Below are 20188 nucleotides of genomic sequence, written 5' to 3'. Positions count from 1 at the left end.
ATAGTTATTAAGCCACGCTAAATATGCATTCGCGGTACATGTGCAAGTTTTCCACGTCACGAGTTCAAAAATACCTTTCATAGACATCCCAAAAATTTATTTAAAAAATAAACAAGAACTAAACTATTTCCTTTGCTCGATTGTATGCGAGACGGCAGCATTGACGTCACTAATAGTGAAGACTGATTAGCTGTCAGCAAAGAAATATTTTAGGTGTAGCAGAGCTACCAATGAGCGCTGTTAAACACGTCTCGGGCACTATAAAAGCACGCCACTAAGATCCCGTTCTCCACTTCGCTCCTGGCCTTCTGCACAAGTAGAGCCTACCCGATACGGAAGGTGAGTATAGCGTTACCTCTCTTCGCCAGCATTTAGCCGGCGTTTGGTTCGGTTTGGCAATGTTTAGAGCAATACTGTTTCTTTTTGTTTTCTTTTCTTTATTGCACCAGCATTCTTTCAGTTAGCGCAATATGTGATGAGATAATCATCACCATCATCTTCTCGATAAGTTCCTTTATTTCTTTTTGTCATAGGTTTAGGATATATGTACAATATAACAGAAAATCAAGGCAAATGAGCTAGTGCGGAGAATATAGAATCAGGTAAAGCGATATTAATGTGGTGAACTAATCTTACGGCAAATAGGAACTTATAACCCATTAGGTCTGCGCTGATTTACAAATCGGGCAACCGCGTCCACCACTCTCGCGCCCACTTGTGTTCGTGTACAAGATTGGCCCTGAACGTGTTAGCCAGCACCCTGCACGGCCAAGGCAACAGATGTGTAATGCCATTTTAACCACCGGGGTGGCGTAGTAGGTGACACCAGCGCTTTCTTCCGTGTCTTAGTCCGGCTTCATTATCGGCTAACTTCTAATTTTTTGAAGCCTCTCGTATCAAAAACTCTCGGATCAACTCATTCGTCTTTGTTATTTGTCACTAGTGCGCCATCACGAACGGTAACCAGGACACCACCATCTTGAATGCTGGTAATCTTTTCAACATATTTACTCACGAACAACACAATTCCAAGAAGAGATTGGTAACTTAATCGGGCTCTCGAAACTTTCTTTTCTCAGTTTACTTTTGCATAGCAGGAGTTCTTGCTGGATTCTAAACAAACATCTGATCAAAACAATAGTAAATTCCGGTCTTTGCTGAAATGTGCGACGAGTATATTATATTAAAAATATGCTTAGGAGGTACCGAACTAAATACGGCAGTCAATTATAATTTAGCGACAAGGACGAAAGCTTATAAATAATAAGATAAAATAAGCTTCCAATATCGCGGGATAATATCACCGCGCACGCTCTCACCGGGGAGAAGCAATGTCACGTGTCCCAAATTGGGACGCAAAAGCGATTGCCGCACCGGCGCTTCCATTGGTGGCCCTGACAACCAGCACGTTGCTCTTATCTGCTAAGTGTGTAAAAACCAGTTTCTGAAAGATGCATGTTACGGCTATTCTTATGATGTCTCAGATGCGCTTTCTGCCCAGTAAAGTTTTGATATGCTTGTACCTTGCGATTCTCTTTCTAAACACAACTTTTTAGAGCGCTGATCTTATGTGGCCGTTCCTGCGTTGAGCGTCCCTCGGTGTAACCGAGCGAACTAGCACACCGAAGGATGAAAGAGCGAATGCAAAACGCAGCGGGAGATTAACAACGGCGATAGTGAAAAGAGCGCGTAGAGGAAAGCGGAGGAAGGAAAGCCGAGTGCCGCACGAGACGTGCTCAACGGCAGTAATCAGGCCTGGGGCGAGTGCCGCCACCAGTACTATATATGCAAACACAACCGCTAACGCTGGCGTCGGGCCCACTGCGCATGCGCTACTTCGCCTGCGCCGCCGTCGCTACAGAATGCGCACCGCGGGAGCCACGCGTTGTGGTGTTCCCGCTTTCTTTCTGAACAATGAGCGACACAACCGGTGGAAATGCTAACGTCTACCTCTGCTGCTAAACGAGCAGAGGCTCAGCGCCGCAGCCGAGAGGACCCTGACATTAAGAATCAAATTCCTTGTCACAATATACTGGCATTTCAGAACACCTAAACAGCTACGATCAAAATTCGCATTAGAGAGTATCGTAATCGTCGGTGAACTCTTTTTTTTTCAATTTTGATGTTTAGAAAATGTTGCCGCCTTTAATTACGGCTGGCGATTCTACACATGTCAATGCAAATAATGAATGCCACTGGTTTGCAAATATCACTAAAACACACTTAACACCTTAATGTGAAAGGCGAGCAACATAAATAAGTGCGACATCCCTAGCCTGAAAGTTCAATGATGCAACTGCACTAAACTAAGGGAACTGAAGAAAGCGCGCAATGAGTTCACAGGAATACATATTCAATAAAGCATCGACTGGCGGCTTCATTCGCTTATCTACTTCCCTCAGTGGCAATCGAACCTGTCGATGGTACTCAAGAATTACGCCGAGTGTGCTAAATCGAGTGTTTTGATGCAGTGACAGTGTTTTAGCATTCCGTTAGTGCGTAGCGTCTTCAAACAGTTCTGCGTGTATAATTCCTGCAGTTTTAATTGACAACTTGTCTTTTATTTTTTTTCCTGCGTTCCAAGTTGTTCAGAAAAATGAACACAGCAGATTTCCGTAACATTGCGAAGTCACACCACAATTTTCACGCCAATAGTTCCACACTGAGATAAGTCCTACATGTTAGTTTCCAAGCGATATTCTACCATAAGGTGATTTTTTTTTATTTTCCCCAAACTTCTTTTCGCTGTGTTCATGCAGTTCATTATCAGCTCCGGGCACCTTATCGAGCTAGTTTTCTTAGGTCATGATAGAATATACTGTGCACAAAGTAAGATACAAACACACGTGAAGTCATTGACACATGCGATTGTGCCTATGTCTTCCCGTGTATTTGTCTCTTAGTTTGCGCGCAATACCTGCAATCATGGACAACATATACCAGCTAGTCCAAGCCAGTACATTTTCCCATCAGGAACCGCACAGCCACTTATATTTTGTGATCGCAAGAAAATATTACTTAGTGCTTAGAAAGAAACTCGCAGTACGAACAGAGCGTCTCGAATATTGATAGAATATTTAAAGCAGACATGTTGAGCAGCGTGTTTAAGGTCAACAGTTCAAACATCGAGTAACCTATGTAGGCGGTATCGGATAGCTCCGGCAGTAATTCAGAAGGATAGAATGTGACAGAATGCCTCACCCCTATTATACATAAGTATTTATATTGGGTTTTCCGTGCGCTTCATACCGCACGTTCAGGTTCTCAGATTCTTCGGGAAGAACTGAGGCAATAGGAACCCAATGATAATCGCTATCATAAGGTGGATTACATTGACTTTAATTGTTATAATTTTGCGTTTATTTATTATTAGTTATTCTCAATAACTTATTTCTAAGCAAATTATTAAAAGGTAACAAGCAAGCGCATCAAAAGAAGCGTTCCAACTATGCCGTTGGCAGAGCTCTATCTCCAAGCGAATGCAAGTCGAATTGAAAAGGAGTTAACAATGTTTAAAGCACCTACTGGTGGGCGTGTTAAGATGAACTGCTGGCTACACCAAGTAAAACATTTTATGGAAACGTAATTTTTACGGAATCTGTAACAGTATCGCTATTTCAGCCTTTAGTACCCATTCGTTAATAATACATATACGCCTGTCGTACGTACGTCGCGCCTATGCTATCAAGAGAGTGAAGTGCCTGATTATGACTATAAATAGCGAAAATAACTTTCAGTGAGTGGAACATGGTCAGTGTGGGGTTTCACAAACCGAAAGTAGGGAAACCAGACGGCAGCCGACAAGGCGTCCTGTCGCATATACTATATACAGGAAGGCGAAGCGGGGGCTGCGGCGTCCAGCTATGCCGGGAAACCAGAACACGTGGCTCGCGGCCGAAATTAGCCTGGATGAGATACGTTGACTTTTGGCGCCACGAAAATGTTTTGAAAGTCAGATGTGCCCGTGCAGCATGGCTATCAGCGATGCAGTGATTTCATGAGCATCCGCGATGCGCGCGAGTATGTGAACCTGGTAGTATGAGTAGGCCTGTATTTTATTCTTATTTGTTCATCATATTCCGAAATGTTCGGGCTGAGTAAGCTGAGTTCGAGTGAGACGCTCTGTCTCTGATGGTGATATGTGTCCGTCAGAGTGAAGCAAGCTTGATCAGAATTTACCGATCTGAGTGTAAGTAAGCCCCTGAGCAAAAAACTGGTATACAGATACAACGCACATTTTGCAATCTATTTGACGCAAAGCTTTGGGAAGCGGTTTAGTGCAGGATCCTAACACCAAGTTCTTCAATGATTCTTTTTTTACTCTTCGGTGTAACATGCTATCTAGGGGACCAGAATAAAGGCGGGCTTATGCACTATGGTGTTGTCTCCAGTAATTATTTATAAAAACATTTCCACTCCACAGTTCCAGATTTCAAGGTTCCCGTCAGTAGAGCGTGGATACTCTTGAGTGACCTAAATCACGGGTACCCAACGCCAGGGAGTTCACACGAACCACCAAAGAGTTGACGACAATGAATTCCTCCATCGTCTGCTCAATTTTACACGCGAGCCCACGTTCGTGGACGCCCGGTGCTAGATGGGGGACGCGCACTCATAGATCCCGACAGTGCTTCGGCAAACGCACATTCAGCCGCTCTTAAACTAAGTCGCCACCAGGGTCTTTAACCTCGCACTATATTGTTCTCAAGAATGACGTTTTCATGATGTCCTTCGCGATGACTATGAAAAAGGGAGCCGTATTTCATTCATATATATTAAAATTGAAATATACATTACCTTTTAACCGTCTGCGGTCAGTTGCACTTCGTGAAAGCGCTCCTCGTAAGCAAGCAAAGCTCCCGCTATTGTCAATTTAGCGACTATATTTGGTGTCTACGCTACTTCAAATGCTATGAAACTGTTACCCTTCTGCAACAGGTTTTGTATAGCATCGCGAGCACGCGGCTGACCGGCAAATCTGCAAAAAGAGAGAACCTTCATCACGCGGTCCACGTCATCCACGCGACTGGGGATGAGAGTGCTATGGGATCGGCCCACCTATTGTCCACCATCTGCCGCATCATGCTAGTTTCCTTATGTCTGTACTTTGTATAGTGAGAATAGTTGCTTATGGTTTGTTGTTTCGCTGTGTAATTCCGCCGAGAACACAACTGGCGACTGGTACATCTGCACGGGTAATGAACTTGGGGCTACATATAACTCCAGAATGTGAATTAGTAAAATCCTGTGCATGAGCTACCCACCACGGTAGCGTAGTGGGTGTGGTCTTTTACAGCTGAGTTCGGCAAAACTATCATCTTAGTAAGAGCTGTGAGACTGTTTTCCCCCCACTGTTGTGGGGGAAAACCGTGAGAGGCGTAGTGATTACAAGATCGGGATTGTTTGCTAGAGATCCTCTACAAGAATCCGACCTGTTGAGCAATTCGTTGATTTATTTATTTCCCAAAAATGGAGGTTTGATGGGCCATTGACAACGATACCAAGAATGAGATTTGCGCTTGGGCTCCTCGGCCACTGTTTAAGGTATGCGCGGGTCCGACATCTTGGCTTCCCGCAGCACTTATCGGGGCTCCTGCTGGATAGAAGGCACAGCGCCTTGTCAGCTACAAAACGTCTGGCAACGCTGGATTGACGATAAACGCCGCCAGTGGTGTTGCGAGCGTCACGCGTAGACGATGTATGAGCACGTAGTACGAAGTCAGATCCACGAAAAACCATCGGCGTTCAAGAAAAATGTCAAGCGTTTCCACGCACTGGTTTTCGTGCCTAAAATTATTTAGGATGTTCTATTCTCTCTCTTGAGGGCGTGCCTGTGCAGCCGAATGCTTAGAATAGAGAGATTATGGGCTGGTGGTACCGTGATTGAATGCCGCTACCGTACCTTTTTTATTTATGCTTATTGATGCGGAGCTTTCTATGGCTAGGTTCCCGGGATCACTTTCAGTTTTGTTCCGTTCGTCCTTCCATTTCGTGTCCCAAAAACAACCCGCACCGCCACCTAGACTTGAATAGGTCCACCTCTATGTACGCACAAACTTATGTATGCTTATCGCCACCTACTTGAGGGTGCACGATCCTTCGACGCGATTATTTTGTAAGCCAGCGTAGGAATGATGGTTAGTACAAACCTTTTCCTATACTTCCTCCTCCTGACTTCAAACGGCTTTATGACTTTGGAAAGTAATGATTGTAAACAAAGTACTGTTTCATAAATATTTAAACACCATTGACATCCCGGATGGCGGGATTCGAGCACACTATACGTCTAGTCCAGAAGAGCGGTATTGAAACCATTACACCAATGACAAATGCATCGACAAGCGGCATATGACATTCTGAGGAATTTCTCACGCGCAAATAAGCGCGTTTAGACACTTGGCCCGCTTTGATTTCGCTTTACCGAGGCACCCCATAATATATCTGACCACATATATTAATGAATTATGGAAGAATGGGGTATATCCAGAAGAATAGAGGACGGCCTGTACTATCCTAATACCAAAGCCGGGCAAACTCAACTTGGATAACCTCAGGCCAATTTCGTTAACATCATGTCTAGGGAAGACAATGGAGCATGTCATATTGAACAGGTTAACGAAATATGTGGAGGACAATGACATCCTACCGTATAATTTGATTGGTATCAGACCAGATTTTGTCCACACAAGATGCCATGTTGTTAATCGAGCATAAATTGCTCTTAGCCAGTCCAAAGAACACTAGAGCTCTCTTGGGCTTGGATGTCGAAAAAGCTTTTGACAAAATTAAGCACGGAGCAATACTTGAGGTCATTTCTGAACTGGGATTGGGCCGAAAACTATATGAAGTGGTTAAAGCCTTTCTTGGCCATCGCTCAGCACACCTTATATTCGGGGACATGAAATCAAAGCAGATGGATCTCGGTGACGGAGGGACGCCACAAGGGATCGGTCTTGTCACCGGTTATGCTTTTCAACCTGGCGATGCCAAAAGCGGCAAAAGGGGTTAAAAGGAATACAGGGCATTAACTTTACCATTTATACAGACGATGTGACAATATGGAACGCTGAAGCAAGGATGTGACAGGCGGAAAACAGACTTCAGGAGAGCATTTATGAGGTGGAGTCCATTATAGAAGACATGGGGCTGAAATGCTCTGCTGAGAAGTCTGAACTCCTAGTACTCAGTAACAGGAGAAGGGGTAGCAAACCGAGGGGATGTGTTCCCGAGGAACAGCCCAGGTTAGTACTAACCACGAAGGCAGGCAAAACTATTAAGCAAGTCGAATACATTAGAGTCTTATAGGTTATTCCTGGAGGCAAACGAGAAAACGATACAACACATCACAAGCAAGACTGAGGAGGTAATAAGACTGCTAAGGAGAATCACTAATAGACAGAGAGGGTTGGGAGAGGAGAGCGCCATAAGACTGGTCCACATCTTCTCTTTGTGTCATTTCTCATATGTAGCAGGCATGCTTAGATGGACACAGAAAGAGCTAAAGAAGTTGAACAGAATAATTAAAAGGCTTGTTCAAAACATCAGTGGGATGGTCGGTTAGCACACCGGATGAAAAATTAATGAAACTAGGGCTCCACAACACAATAGCCGAGATAATTGAAGCTCAGCAATTGCCCACAGAGAAAGGCTTTCCGAAACAAGGTCAGGCAGAGCAATACTAGAAGAGGTGAGGTAGTACCCAAGCGAATCCAAAAATTCGGAAGACACAGTAGAACTGAAAGATAGCATAAGACAGATCATAAAGATGACTTCTTTTGCCAGAAATATGCACCCAGTGCACAACCTGGAACGAAGAAAGGCAGGGGAAGCTCTCCTGCAGGAGACAGAACAGGACAGAGAACATGCGGGTTTTGTAGATGCTGCATGGTTCAGAGGAAAGAACGCCTTTACGGCAGTGGTAGTAGATGCAGATGGACTCACTCGGGATGCTATTAAGAATCATGACTAAAGAAGCGACAGTCGCGTAAAAAGTAGCGATAGCATTGCCTTAAGGAATAATAAGTGGACGAGAATTTACAGTGACTCGAGGATGGCTATTAGACACTTTACCAAAGGCTTTGTAACCAAAAGGGCTGCCGAGCTGATCGGTTAGATGGACAGCCAATAAATCGAAATCCGCTGGTTTCCTGCACACATGGGGCTGTCAATCCATCTCGGAAGAATTTAAACGAGATGGCTGACGCAGCTGCACGAGGACTTACTATCAGTGCACTACGCGACCAGGACCCCAATAATATGCAGGAGGAGAACAGGGACCGATTACTTACATATAATGAAGTCACGAAGCATTACTACCTTAACAAAAGCGAATTCCCAGTGCCACGCGCTAAGCTCAATAGAGCTCAAGCGGTGACTCTGACATTGTTACAGACAAGAACTTATCCGAGTCCAAACTTTGTTAACAAGCTACATCCAGAAAGAGAGGTACCAATAAATTGCGAGAAGTGTAATGGCATCATTACTCTGGATCATATGCTTTGGCAAGGTCGTGTGGCTTTCATAGACTGCGACAAGGAAAGAGACTGTTGGCAGCGAGTACTTCACAGTGGAGTTCTTTTAGATCAAGTACAGGCCGTCCAGAAGGCCCACGACACGGCGGTAACATTCAACCTTACTGTCCCGACGTGGGAGCCGCCTGCGTCATCCTAAGGGTTGATCTTCAGGACCTGAATAAAGTTTATTATACCATACCATATACCGAGGCACAGTTATAATCTCGGCGAGAGCTTGCGCGGACATGGAACGCGCAGGAAATGCAAGCAACCACTTATATCTGCTACAACGAGAAGCTTCTGAAGAGGACGCACTTTTGTAGCGATGCCTTTTGCCGATGTGAATGCCTTTCGATGCTTTTCGCGTTTATAAGTGGCCGTTTTCTAAGTTCCGCTCGAGCCAAGAAAAAAATGACGCCATGGACATCATAAGGGTTCTTAACAACTTTGAGTTCTTACTTGAAATAGGAAATAAAAATGACAGTGAATGAAAATTAAGAACTACAATTAAGTTAGGGACTTGTAATTGACTTTGCTTATTATAAATTTAATATCACTAATAAATAATTGATTGAAAAAGAAATGTATAACTACGCCGCCAAGACCGTGATTGGTAGCGCTGGCTAACACTAGTAGTTCTAGTAGGGAAACCTAAAACGCCCCGACAGTGAATTGTAAAACGGAGCCGCGGTAACTCAGCTGGTAAAGCATCGGCACGCGTAATGCGAACACGAAGGTTCGTATCCGACATGCGGCCAGATGTTTTTTCACCCACTTTCATTTCCTGCGATTACCGCTCACCGGAAATGACACATGACCTAGAACGTACGGCTCCTTGGCGTGACCTTCGAGATCAGGTGGGGATCGCTGCTTATCGCGACGCGCTAACATATCCGGGAGGTGGCATGTTGGGCTTTCCGTCATAGCGACACTAATCCGGGGAACGCGCCGTCTGTTTAGGAGCATTTAAAAGCTGCTGACAACAAAGATATACAATTAAGAGCCCTACGGCTTTGCCAATATTGCTTTAGTGGTACTTATTCGTCATTTATAACAAATTTACCAATATGAAATCTTGCTATAGTTGGCCTTTAGGACTGTATTTTTAATGTAACAACAAAACTTAGCGTGCATTTATTTATTACCGTTTACGAATGTGTGCTGGGTCATGTTGCCGTAGTGTGGTCGTTCGATGTAAACAAGTTTTAAATGGCTTCTTTACAGGTACTGAAAACTATCGGTTGCGCTTATTCACAATGAAGATTACAGCAGTGGTGATCATTGTAACAATGCAAATTGCATTTGTTGCATGCACGCTCGAGCAGTGCCTTGCAAGGAGCGGTGGTCGGGGTAAGTAAAACGTGTAAACTGTCATACATTGTGTGCAAATGTATGACACATATATAGATTAAACATTACAAACTCTAAAGTTTGAACGAACGAAAAGGTATAAGGTAAGAGCTTCCAATAACAAACAGGTAATAAATACTTTTTGCTAAAGGTAGAAACGACAGTAAGAGTGCATGTACTAAAAAATGCTTGACTGTGTAGTGCGCACGCACCAACGTCACAAGCGGGCTGCACTAGTCAGCCTATATACGCAAGGCTCACCCAGTTTCTTGTATGCGCAAAAGGAGAATTGTAATCGTCATTAGGCCCTTCTCCTTGTCAGACTGGACTAATATTTGTAGCCGTATGTATGTGGACATTAGGTAATTACAAAAAGACATGACAATATATTATTCAAACAACACATCTATATTTGTATACCTGGGGAAGTTTCATCGGTAAGGAGGGCAAAAACCGGACAAAACTCAAGCTTCTTACTAACAAGTGCTCTTTAAAAATGAATCTCTATCAACTCACCCTAATGTCTACTGTGTTGTACTTCACGCAGTGTGAGAGGAGACCAGTAAATGTAGCCGAACCTTCATCAGAAAATAGTCTGATGTACCTAATGTACAGCTCACCTTTACAATGCCCTTTAAAAGTGCGATCAGCACTTGTGCCGGAATGTTACAATTTTAAATTAAGGCAGGTGCGAAACTGTCGCATATTTACGATATTGTGCGTTTTTGTTATTATCGACAATTATTATTAACTATATTCATTCCCCACGTCAAAGTGAACCCTATGCATACAATAATATATTTAGATTGCAATGAATAAAAGACTGCAGCATTTTGCAGTGAAGCACTAGCTTATTGTTTAATGAAATATAGGATAAAAGTTTATTTTTTAAGAACATAAAAAGGAATCCGTGTTCTTTGCGCACTTCGAAGTATGTTTCTTTCAATATTTGAAGAGGTCAACATTTTTTGTTACTAGAAATGTTAAAATAACAACAATCTTATCGCACCGTAAGCTCGCAGTTACAAATGGGGAGGTAATTTTGTTTGCACCAAAATGTCGCTTGTGGTGAATTGAATTATTTATTTATATCTACTGCGAAGGCAATTATAGAAGTAAAATTGAAGGTTTTAAATAACTATGCCGCAACACAGCGGCATGCGTCTATATTTTCAATTTTGCCGGTTTTCAAGCTGAATAACCACTACTACAGGAATTGATCGCTTGGCACAAGACGCGCCTTCATATATCTGAACTTTCTAGAATGTTGCCACCAACTGTATAACGAAAGATTCTTGTCTAATCTGGTTACGTGAGTGACGCCTATTGGGGTGCATATTCTGTAACGTAGGCACACACCAGCGAGGTCGTGGTATTCTACGGTGAGTTATGTATATATCACCGAAGAACGTTACCAGTCGATGAGATTTCTACGACCGACGACTGTGTCCACCGCCATCGTCATGCTTCCAATGCTATTGATTTCTTCGAGCACCAGTTCATCAAAAAAAAGAGTTATATTCCTGGCTCACAGTTTTTGCACCATATAGTTCTTGACTCTCACTGTATGTAGGGCTATGATTATCGCTTCAAATTTTGGGAGTGTAATTTAATACTTTGGTGCAGCAAGACTGAACGATGTGTAAAACAGAACTATGATGTTATGGAATGGTAAAATGGCTTGTCATTGCATTCTAGAACGATTTGCACATAACTGCACAACCGGTAACAAACACATGGTAATCGTGTTCACGAAAATGGCACGTAAATGTCGCGCAATGTTTGTCAAAACAGGTATTCTCACAAACTCATTTCTTAAAGGGAACACTTACATTGTTTAGTTACATCGAGTTTATGTAATTCGTGCGTTTCCGCCAGCACACACAAAACCTAATGAAAAAAATAGCGTATGTATAAATCTAGCAACAGTGAAAACGCTGTATTCTTCAGTGATGCGCAAATAATAAGATTCCCAACAATGTCTCAGTATTTCGCAGGGAGTATTTCAAAAAATGCAAGTGTTCTTTTATACTGGTTTATCATTTTAATGTGCGTGTACTTCGTGCTAGAGCTAATGCGACCTGTCTTCTAAGGTATATATTCAATTTCTCATTCAGGTACTAGGCGATAGACTTCGCTTGCTTATTTATCATAGCAAAGTGTGGTGTACCAATATTGACTGTGCTCCAGGAAGCACCAATATTAATAAGATGTTCTCTAAGCCAATCTTGGAACGTTTCTTGGCTTGGAGCAGTTTGTGAATAGAAATGTGTAAGAATCACTTCCATGAAAAGCGACTTTGTCTGTGTGGTTTCCCATCGCCCGCGCACAAACCAACTCCTGTCGCGAAACATATGTAAAAAGCTAGCATTGTACAAACTGCGCACGTGTAACTGTGCATTGCAATTTACCACGAAATGTGCTGCAAAATATTGCCATCAGAAATGGTTCTCTTCTGTTCTTTTTGTGCTAATAACGTGGAAGTGTTATGACCAGAACGTCATTTCTAAACATTTTCTAGGTTCCCCCTTTAAAGGAGCGCTATGCAAACAAAGGACAATAGCGCAGTATCAGAGAACCTTGTTTATTTGCGATAGCAATTATATGGACCCTCCAGGCGCCTTTCTGCGGTCGTCGTCGTTGTCGACGTCACCGTGATGTTCCGCAAGTCCAGGGGCGATAACATCGTCGCCGTGCGCCATATGCTGTATGTGCGATTGAAAGCGTGCGAAGCTGAGCCGACGATGGTGGCTCAATATCGCGCTCACAAGGGAGGAAAGCGGGGAGGAAGCGCGCCGCCTTCCGGTGCGAGCAATTCACTGGCGGGAGGAGAGGGAGGGGAGGCTCTACTCCGGTGGCCGATGTGTATAGCCCGGACGCGCGGTCCCTATCTTGAAAGCAATCTGCGATGGGGCCAGAGTGCGTCGAGTGGTGGTAGCTTCGTCTGCGCTGCGTTCTCGTCGCTTAGTTCGCGGTGAAGGGAGAGGCAGTACGAAGGCCAATTCGCTTGCTGGTGCTGCCGCGCTTTCCCACTGTGAGTGTGCGCGGTCATCGAGTGAGATGTGCTCATATTTGCTTGTGCGCGCGTGAGATCATACTTGTTGATTTAGTTAGTAATCGAATGTTTACAAGTTTATACGGCCGATAAAACTACGATCCTTAGCTCGCATAGTGGTTTAATTATTTGCTATCGCAATCTATGTTTCGGCTTTTTTTCTCCCCTACTCTCTACCAAAAGCAATATTTTATATTTATGTCTTTGTAATTATAGTTTTATTAGCTGGTGTGTTGACGAAATGCGAAGGAGTTCTGCTAATCTGCTTACTTTATTTTTCAAGCTGGGTGCAAGTTTGGTGGCCATCACATTCCTCCCGGTCAAACTAGAAATTTAGAAAAGCCCTGTGCTCGAGTCTCTTGCGCACCGGATGGAGCCACAATGACAGTCACGGGGTAAGCGATGCTTGGTTTTGCACCTATGTACAAATAACTTGCTAGCACAAATAAATACCACTGCAAGCGCCATTTGCGTATATGCAGTACGTTCTCTAGAAGTGCTAATATCACTATGCGTTTGTATGACATTGTTCTTCTGTAAAACCATTCTCCTAACCAGTAGGAGCTAAGTAACGAGTGACACTCAGAGTATCTTTCACAAACGGAAAACACAAAATGCCGCGTTCACGCTTAGACCTTTGAGTTAATGATAGAAACCCCAATTTTCAACTTCCACTTACGTTGAAAACGCCAGCATGGAATTCCGATAAATGATTCTTGTCACTCGCGAATTTACCGTCAGTTATCACAGCTACTTGAAAACGCGCCTAAGCTTACTTTTTGTCAAGTCGCCTTAGCTACGCCAATAGACCGCGCAGAGATGCACCCGCTGTGCATACACCTAACTCACCAACAAGGGCCTCCGCAAGATGTTGCGCGTGCATGAATGCCGCGCGAGAAAGGGAATGGGAATCACCCAGAACACAGGGAAAGCGATATCAAACGCTTCTCCTGCTCAGAGATTTAAAAAGTAACAACCTTTCAGGTTCTGCAATTTCTGCACTTTTGTGAGGGCTGGTCTTATCCAATCTAAGTTGGAGTGTTGCCTCATTTTTTACAGTTGCGTAACTGTTACACACTTGAAAATTGGCCCACTTGTTCAACATTGTACTTTACAACCAATAATAGAAACTAAGCAGGATTGTACTACCTTGCGAAACTACAGTCCCATTTTAGCTACGATATCTCTTTTGAGCTGTTTCATTAGAAAACTCAGTTGCCTGTAAATAGATCAAGTAATTCAAAACACTTCCCCGCATAATTTGACACGCACGCTTGCAACGTTAACCGCATAGAATGCAGAGCATTCGATGAGCACATGTTGGCTCGACAACTTCGCGGCGCACTATCGCACGTGTGCATGTAATCCCGAATTCGACAAGCGCACTGTCGTGAACAAATCTTAATGGTTGAGAACGAGGCAGACAGCGGAAGTTGCAACAATTAACCGTATACTATAGGGGTTGCTTAGTGGCTTTGGCGTATGCGCTGTTAAGCAAGAGGCTGTGGCATCAAATCCCACCCGCGGCGGCCGCATTTAGATTGGGGAAAATTGCAAGACGCCCGTGTACCTTGTATTGGATGCACAGTAAAGAACCCCAGGTGATGGACATTAATCCTGAGTCCCCCACTACGACGCCCCTCATATTCTGATGGTGAATTTGGCGCGTAAAACCCCAGAATTACTATACATAGGTTGCAATATTTCAGGGAGACGTGGATCATCGTGGCGTCGATCCATCTTTGAAATGGACTATGGATCGATAGCCTTGTGGCTGCACGTGCCATGTCGTAAGGTGGTGGTGGCCATGCTGTTTTTGATCCCTCTTTCTTTTTCCGTGTCATTCGGCAGATTTTTTTCTTACCCTTGCATAAGCATTCCTACTGAAGGTATATCTTATTTGGAAGTGAGCACTTACTCGTTACCTGTTCTTTTATGGCTCTTCCAACCTTTGAGGTTCGAATTAACAATTACCATGCAAACTAGTTTTGTGGAAGCCGTTCAAATGAACAAGTACTACAAAAAAAGAAACATTCGGAGCAAACTATAGTTACCTAATAATTGCGAAGCTTACAATTAGGCTAGAAATGTCAATTCATTGCATACCAAATTTAACACATGACACATAGCCCTCCATTCTGATCATTTTTGCCCTGTCGGCAGTATAAGCAAACTAGTGCTGTCAGACTTGTTACAAGTGTTGTACAGTAATAAATAAAAGAATGTCAATAAATAAGTGTTTTTTTTTACAAAATGTCAAAGCCTGCTCACAAGCGTATTATTTACTTACAAGTTCAGTTTCTTATGAAAAAAACTGAAACATGAAACACACGCGTGTGGACTTTGAGAATGTTCCTCAAGTGGTCTATATGTTTATACTCTCACTTAAAGGCGCGGTTTTTATTTATTTATATTTTTGCCCGCAAACAACGCTCTACCCTGACAGAGTACTTTTGCAAGCGTACGGCGGAATACAGCGTGGAAAATGCGTCTCTTCTTCTGCTTCAAGGCCATTGGCGTTGATGTGCCGCGTGCGAGCGAATCTTCTACAAATATTGACTGAAAGTAAAAAAAATAGAGGAAAACACTTTTAAAGGGAACACCTAGCGCGATTTATTGGCCAACTTTCTAAAGTGATGCTGGGTTTATTGGCTGCCACCATGCAATCATTATGTTTTTAAAGCTGCAATACCCCCCTTTCGCAATTTGCTGGCATTGACCGCCAATGGGTTAACATTCCGCCACTCAATGCTTTGAACACGCCCCAAATTCTCAACGCAAATTACCTCGCTATTCCACAGAGTTACCACGTAAGAAAGCAAATAGAGGAGAAATACTGCCTAACGCTTTCAATTTCTCTCAAGTTTACAAACATCAATCTTTCCGTACACATTCGCGATACCGTCTACCCCATCTTCACGAAATAGTTTCTTCGGGACAGCTACTAGTGTTAGAGGACGTCAGGCTAAGTTTCGCGCTGTTGTTAAAACATATTTATGGCTATAACGCGCGTGATTATGTTTTTACAGCAATGACTGTAATTCACCTGCACACTTAAAAATTTGCCTGCATAATGCCTACAACATGTCCTTCTATTTTATTGCTATAGCAATTTTGTGGACACTTTAGGCGAATTTCTGCTATCGTCTTCGCCGTCGTTAACGATGACTGCAATTCACCCGCACACTTAGAAATTTGCCTGTATAATGCCCACAAGATGTATTTCTATATTTGCAAATATAAACCAGGTACATCGTTTAGCATGGCGGAACATTTTGAGATACATCCAGCCTGTATACCTAGGGAAACGCATAAACAAAGGAAGAAAACGAGCATTAAGCAAATATTTGCAACAATTACAAATAAACCCCGAGCGTTAAACTTTCGCCATACAACACCGCTAACATGCGCGCTATTTCCACTGAATGAGAACTTGGTGTCCCATCCGGGTATATTAGGACACAGGGAAACAGAGTGCATAACAGCGGCATAACGATTTCAAGCAATATTTCAAGATTTTTTTCAAAAGTGTAATTTATCCACACGTATAGGCTGTTTGTTTCTAGACCATACATATTTCTGAATAAGAGGCTACAAGCGCCGCGAACGTGGCGTTTTTGTAAATAAGTTCTCATGTGACGCCAACAAACTTGGTCGCGAATACCGCGAGCTTCACAATACTAAATACCGAGAACATGTTATTTAGCCTTTTTATGCTTAGTGCTATTGGGAAAGTTGTTTAAGCTGCCAATATTAAGGCATTCACACTTTATTATCCCCATAGTACAAGAAATATTGCAGTTCGAACATATTTAAAGCAAATGACCTTAGAATTTCAACGGTTCTGACACGGCCCACAGCCGCACATGCTTCCTTGGCAATGTATGTCGTATCAGTGCCTGTTGGAACTGACAGACAACCTAGAAATGACAAATTTTTGGCAGTTTCACTTCTTTCACACCATTGGGCAATCTTTTCTCTGCGGCTTCTTAAACCCAGTTGTAATTATTTGGAAGGCTTGTATAAGTAATTTTCTACAAAGGATAATTATTATAGACACGTGAAACATTCATAATAATATTACAAGCATATTTTTTTCTTGTTTTCATGAAATATACACTCCAGGAGGCTGTTAAAAGGAACAACACGCATAGCAGAGTGCCTGAAAATAGGCAGAAAGTATTCGGTGTTTATATTGTAAGCGCACAATAAAAATATGCATTTGAAACTTTCTCTACAGGTCACAGATATCTTGCACCCCTATATCTATCAATGTAAAATTGGTTTATCATTTCAAAGGCAGCGGGCTTCTTGATACGTAGACGGAGATTAACTCACATGAGCACGACCTTTTAGTGACAACTCCACGCTTGCCTTTTTTTTATAGTTAACAGCAGTTTATTGCGCAGCAACGTTGCGCTGCCTTTGAAATTATAATGGCCAATGAACTCACACATCTGTACCACCTGAACAAAATAAAATTGGTACGGCATTCGGTTTTCTCCACGTTGCAGGGGAACTTTATAAGTGCTTCTTATAACGCTTACAAAGTAGTAAAAACGAGCGTCAATAATTTAAATTTAGCCGCAAGGTAGGAGTAAGTCTCACTCTTCGGGAATTGTTCTTCAGATTACCAGTAGCATTCCCCTCATTAGTTCTAATTTTATTTACGTAATATAGCTAGTTCAATACAGACACTGCAAATGCCTGCATATTGCCTTTTCAAGCGCTTCTAGGTGATACCCCAGCCTCATTGTAAAAATACAAATAAAAGCTGCAGGACTAATTCATCCTGGTTTGCTCTTGGTGTTCTACTCTTGTACAAAAGCAAAGGCATTATTCGAAAGCTCTCAAGGCGTGTACTTTGTGTACGTAAATTTCCATCCTTCATCATGAAAAGTTATACTTTTGTTGGCAGGAAAAGACCAAGCTTGTGAAGATCTAGAAATAAAAGAAATTACTCAGATTGGCAACACTGCCTTTTAGTACTCTCACGATATCGATGGTGTGTATATCCAATAAATGAATTTTGCCTATATAAAAGGACACTTCTTGAAGTTCGCATATAATTTGTTGTGTAATAAAATGTTCGACGGAAGCCCGTCTAGTGGGGATGAAACACGAACGATAAGCTTTTACTTCGTCGGTCTACGTCTTTCTTTTCTGTTCTTTTTTCATAATTTCTTGTCATTTTGGTTTACACGTTATATGTATTCTATTTCCGTGCATTAAGTGTTCCCTGCTATCCCATGCATTTCTTGTGTTTAAAAATAACAAATCCCGGATTTATTTCAGGTGCCCATTTGAAGGTGGACAGCATCAACAGCCAGGAGCACCTGGAGCAGCTGCTACTCCACGCAACAGCTACCCTTATTGTTGCGATAAGTGCAGCGCAGTGCAATAATCGCATATGACGGCCGCTTGAGCGAGTTCAGGGGCCCTGACAACATTCTGTTGTAATAGGGGGCAGGCGATGATGATATATTCTCTATATCGGGTATAGCAGTAGCAAAACAGGTCAGTGGACATGGTTGTGGTGTTGAATAAAAGAAGTGTATTACTTCTCTGTCGGTGTTTTCTTGCTTTTTTCACGGCACTAATCAATACTAAGCTATTATACAGAGTTTGTTGTTTTTTATGTTCTATGATCTTACGACATATGGTTGTTAGCTTTTGTCCTAGTTAATGTGCACTGTTTCTGGGTGTCATTGTTCTCTTGAATGCTATAGCCCTGACCTTGAGAGAAATTTTCATAAATTTTTAGTGGGATAGTGAGGCATTGCCACTCAGTGAAAATTGTTAACCAATAACCTGTATCATGTCATGATGAAGATGATGACAATTTATTGGCATCCTCTTTGAAACGGGACGGTGATAAATAGTCGCCTAGCCTGCTTGATTTATTAAGATATGCTATACATGTTTTTATCGAGAATTTTCAAGACAAGCTTGTGTTGCCTCACAAGTGTCGGCGGTGATGGTACCATGCTAAAACCTTATCGGAAACCTGTCGAAAACTCGCGTCATGTTCACTTGGTATATACCAAAATGGGCATGGAAGAGTAAGAATGTATGACTAACATGACTGACAGATCATGAGATCAATGACATGACATGCTCATCAGTTACGTCACGATGAACGAAAACAAAATCACACGTGGCGCATACTCGCATTGGATATGCGGGTAATAGTTGTTACAGATGCGCTTTCGGTCTGTACACATTTAACTTCCAATAATCAGTCACCCCTGCTGAGTATATTTTCGACTCTTGCACCAGAAAATTTATCCGAAGTCCGCTTTATCTGGGTCCCCGGACATAGTGGAATCTTTTTAAATGAATCAGCTGACTCGCTCGCTTCGACATGACTAAATGGTCCGGTCATAAATGTTCTTCCTGATTTCTCTGTTATAACAGGAGCTATATTTAAACGCCTTTTATTGCTGAATTGCTATGACTCGTCCATACTTTCCTCAGACGATTTTCAACATTTAAAATTTCGGTGCAACACGAGCAAGTGCCTTTTACGCCAATGTGAGGTGACGCTGTCAAATTTCCGCTGCAGAGTTCCCCGCCTAAATTTTTATCTTCATAGATCTGGTTTATCAATCACTGACCTCTGATCGTTTTGTAATCAACCGGAAACTATTGACCATTTCTTTCTTTCTTGCCACCGCTTCTCCTCCCTCCGTAGAATGTTTCTGTTATTTCCAAGTAATAATCTGGGTGTGGCACTTACAACGCCAAGCATTTTGTCTTTTGGGGCCTGTCAATTAGGCACAAGACAGGGTTCGATGATCACTGCTGTACACAAATTCATCGAAGCATCCGGAAGGTTACACTGCTAGGGTACCCACCGTGGGACATGTTATTTTATGTTAATTTTTGTAGTTAGTTTTCTCTTAATTTTTTATTTAGTTAGTTTATGCATAGGATATCTCAAAATCTGTGTTAAGGAGTTGTCAAAATCTTAATTTTTATTGTTCGCCTTTACCCCTTTTGTTCATTATTCGGTGTATGTTTTATTTTATCCAGTGTGGCCCATCCCCCTCGTGGGTACGAGCCATGCTTTGAGACAACAACAACAACAACAAATGCGGGTATGAGCCAGGGACAAGAAAGAAACAAAGAAAGAAGGAAGGAAAGAAAGAAACAACAACCAAGAAAGGAAGAGAGAAGGAAAGAAAGAAATCAGGTGTGGTGCATATACCCGCATTGTATGTGCGGGCATGAGCCAGGAAAAAGAAAGAAGGAAAGAAAGAAAGAAAGA

General features: G+C 42.6%; 1 long non-coding RNA gene across 1 annotated transcript; it reads left to right on the top strand.

Annotated features, from left to right (window-relative positions):
• Positions 1-219: 219 nt before the first annotated feature.
• Positions 220-18484, top strand: LOC119452484 (uncharacterized). Its single transcript, XR_005191966.2, has 4 exons — positions 220-339; positions 9738-9863; positions 13202-13313; positions 18214-18484. It is a non-coding gene; the product is annotated as an uncharacterized LOC119452484 (long non-coding RNA).
• Positions 18485-20188: the final 1704 nt, after the last annotated feature.

Source organism: Dermacentor silvarum, chromosome 5, assembly GCF_013339745.2.
Source record: "Dermacentor silvarum isolate Dsil-2018 chromosome 5, BIME_Dsil_1.4, whole genome shotgun sequence".
NCBI classification, from domain to species: Eukaryota; Metazoa; Arthropoda; class Arachnida; order Ixodida; family Ixodidae; genus Dermacentor; species Dermacentor silvarum.
This window is presented reverse-complemented; position numbering and strand designations above follow the sequence as displayed.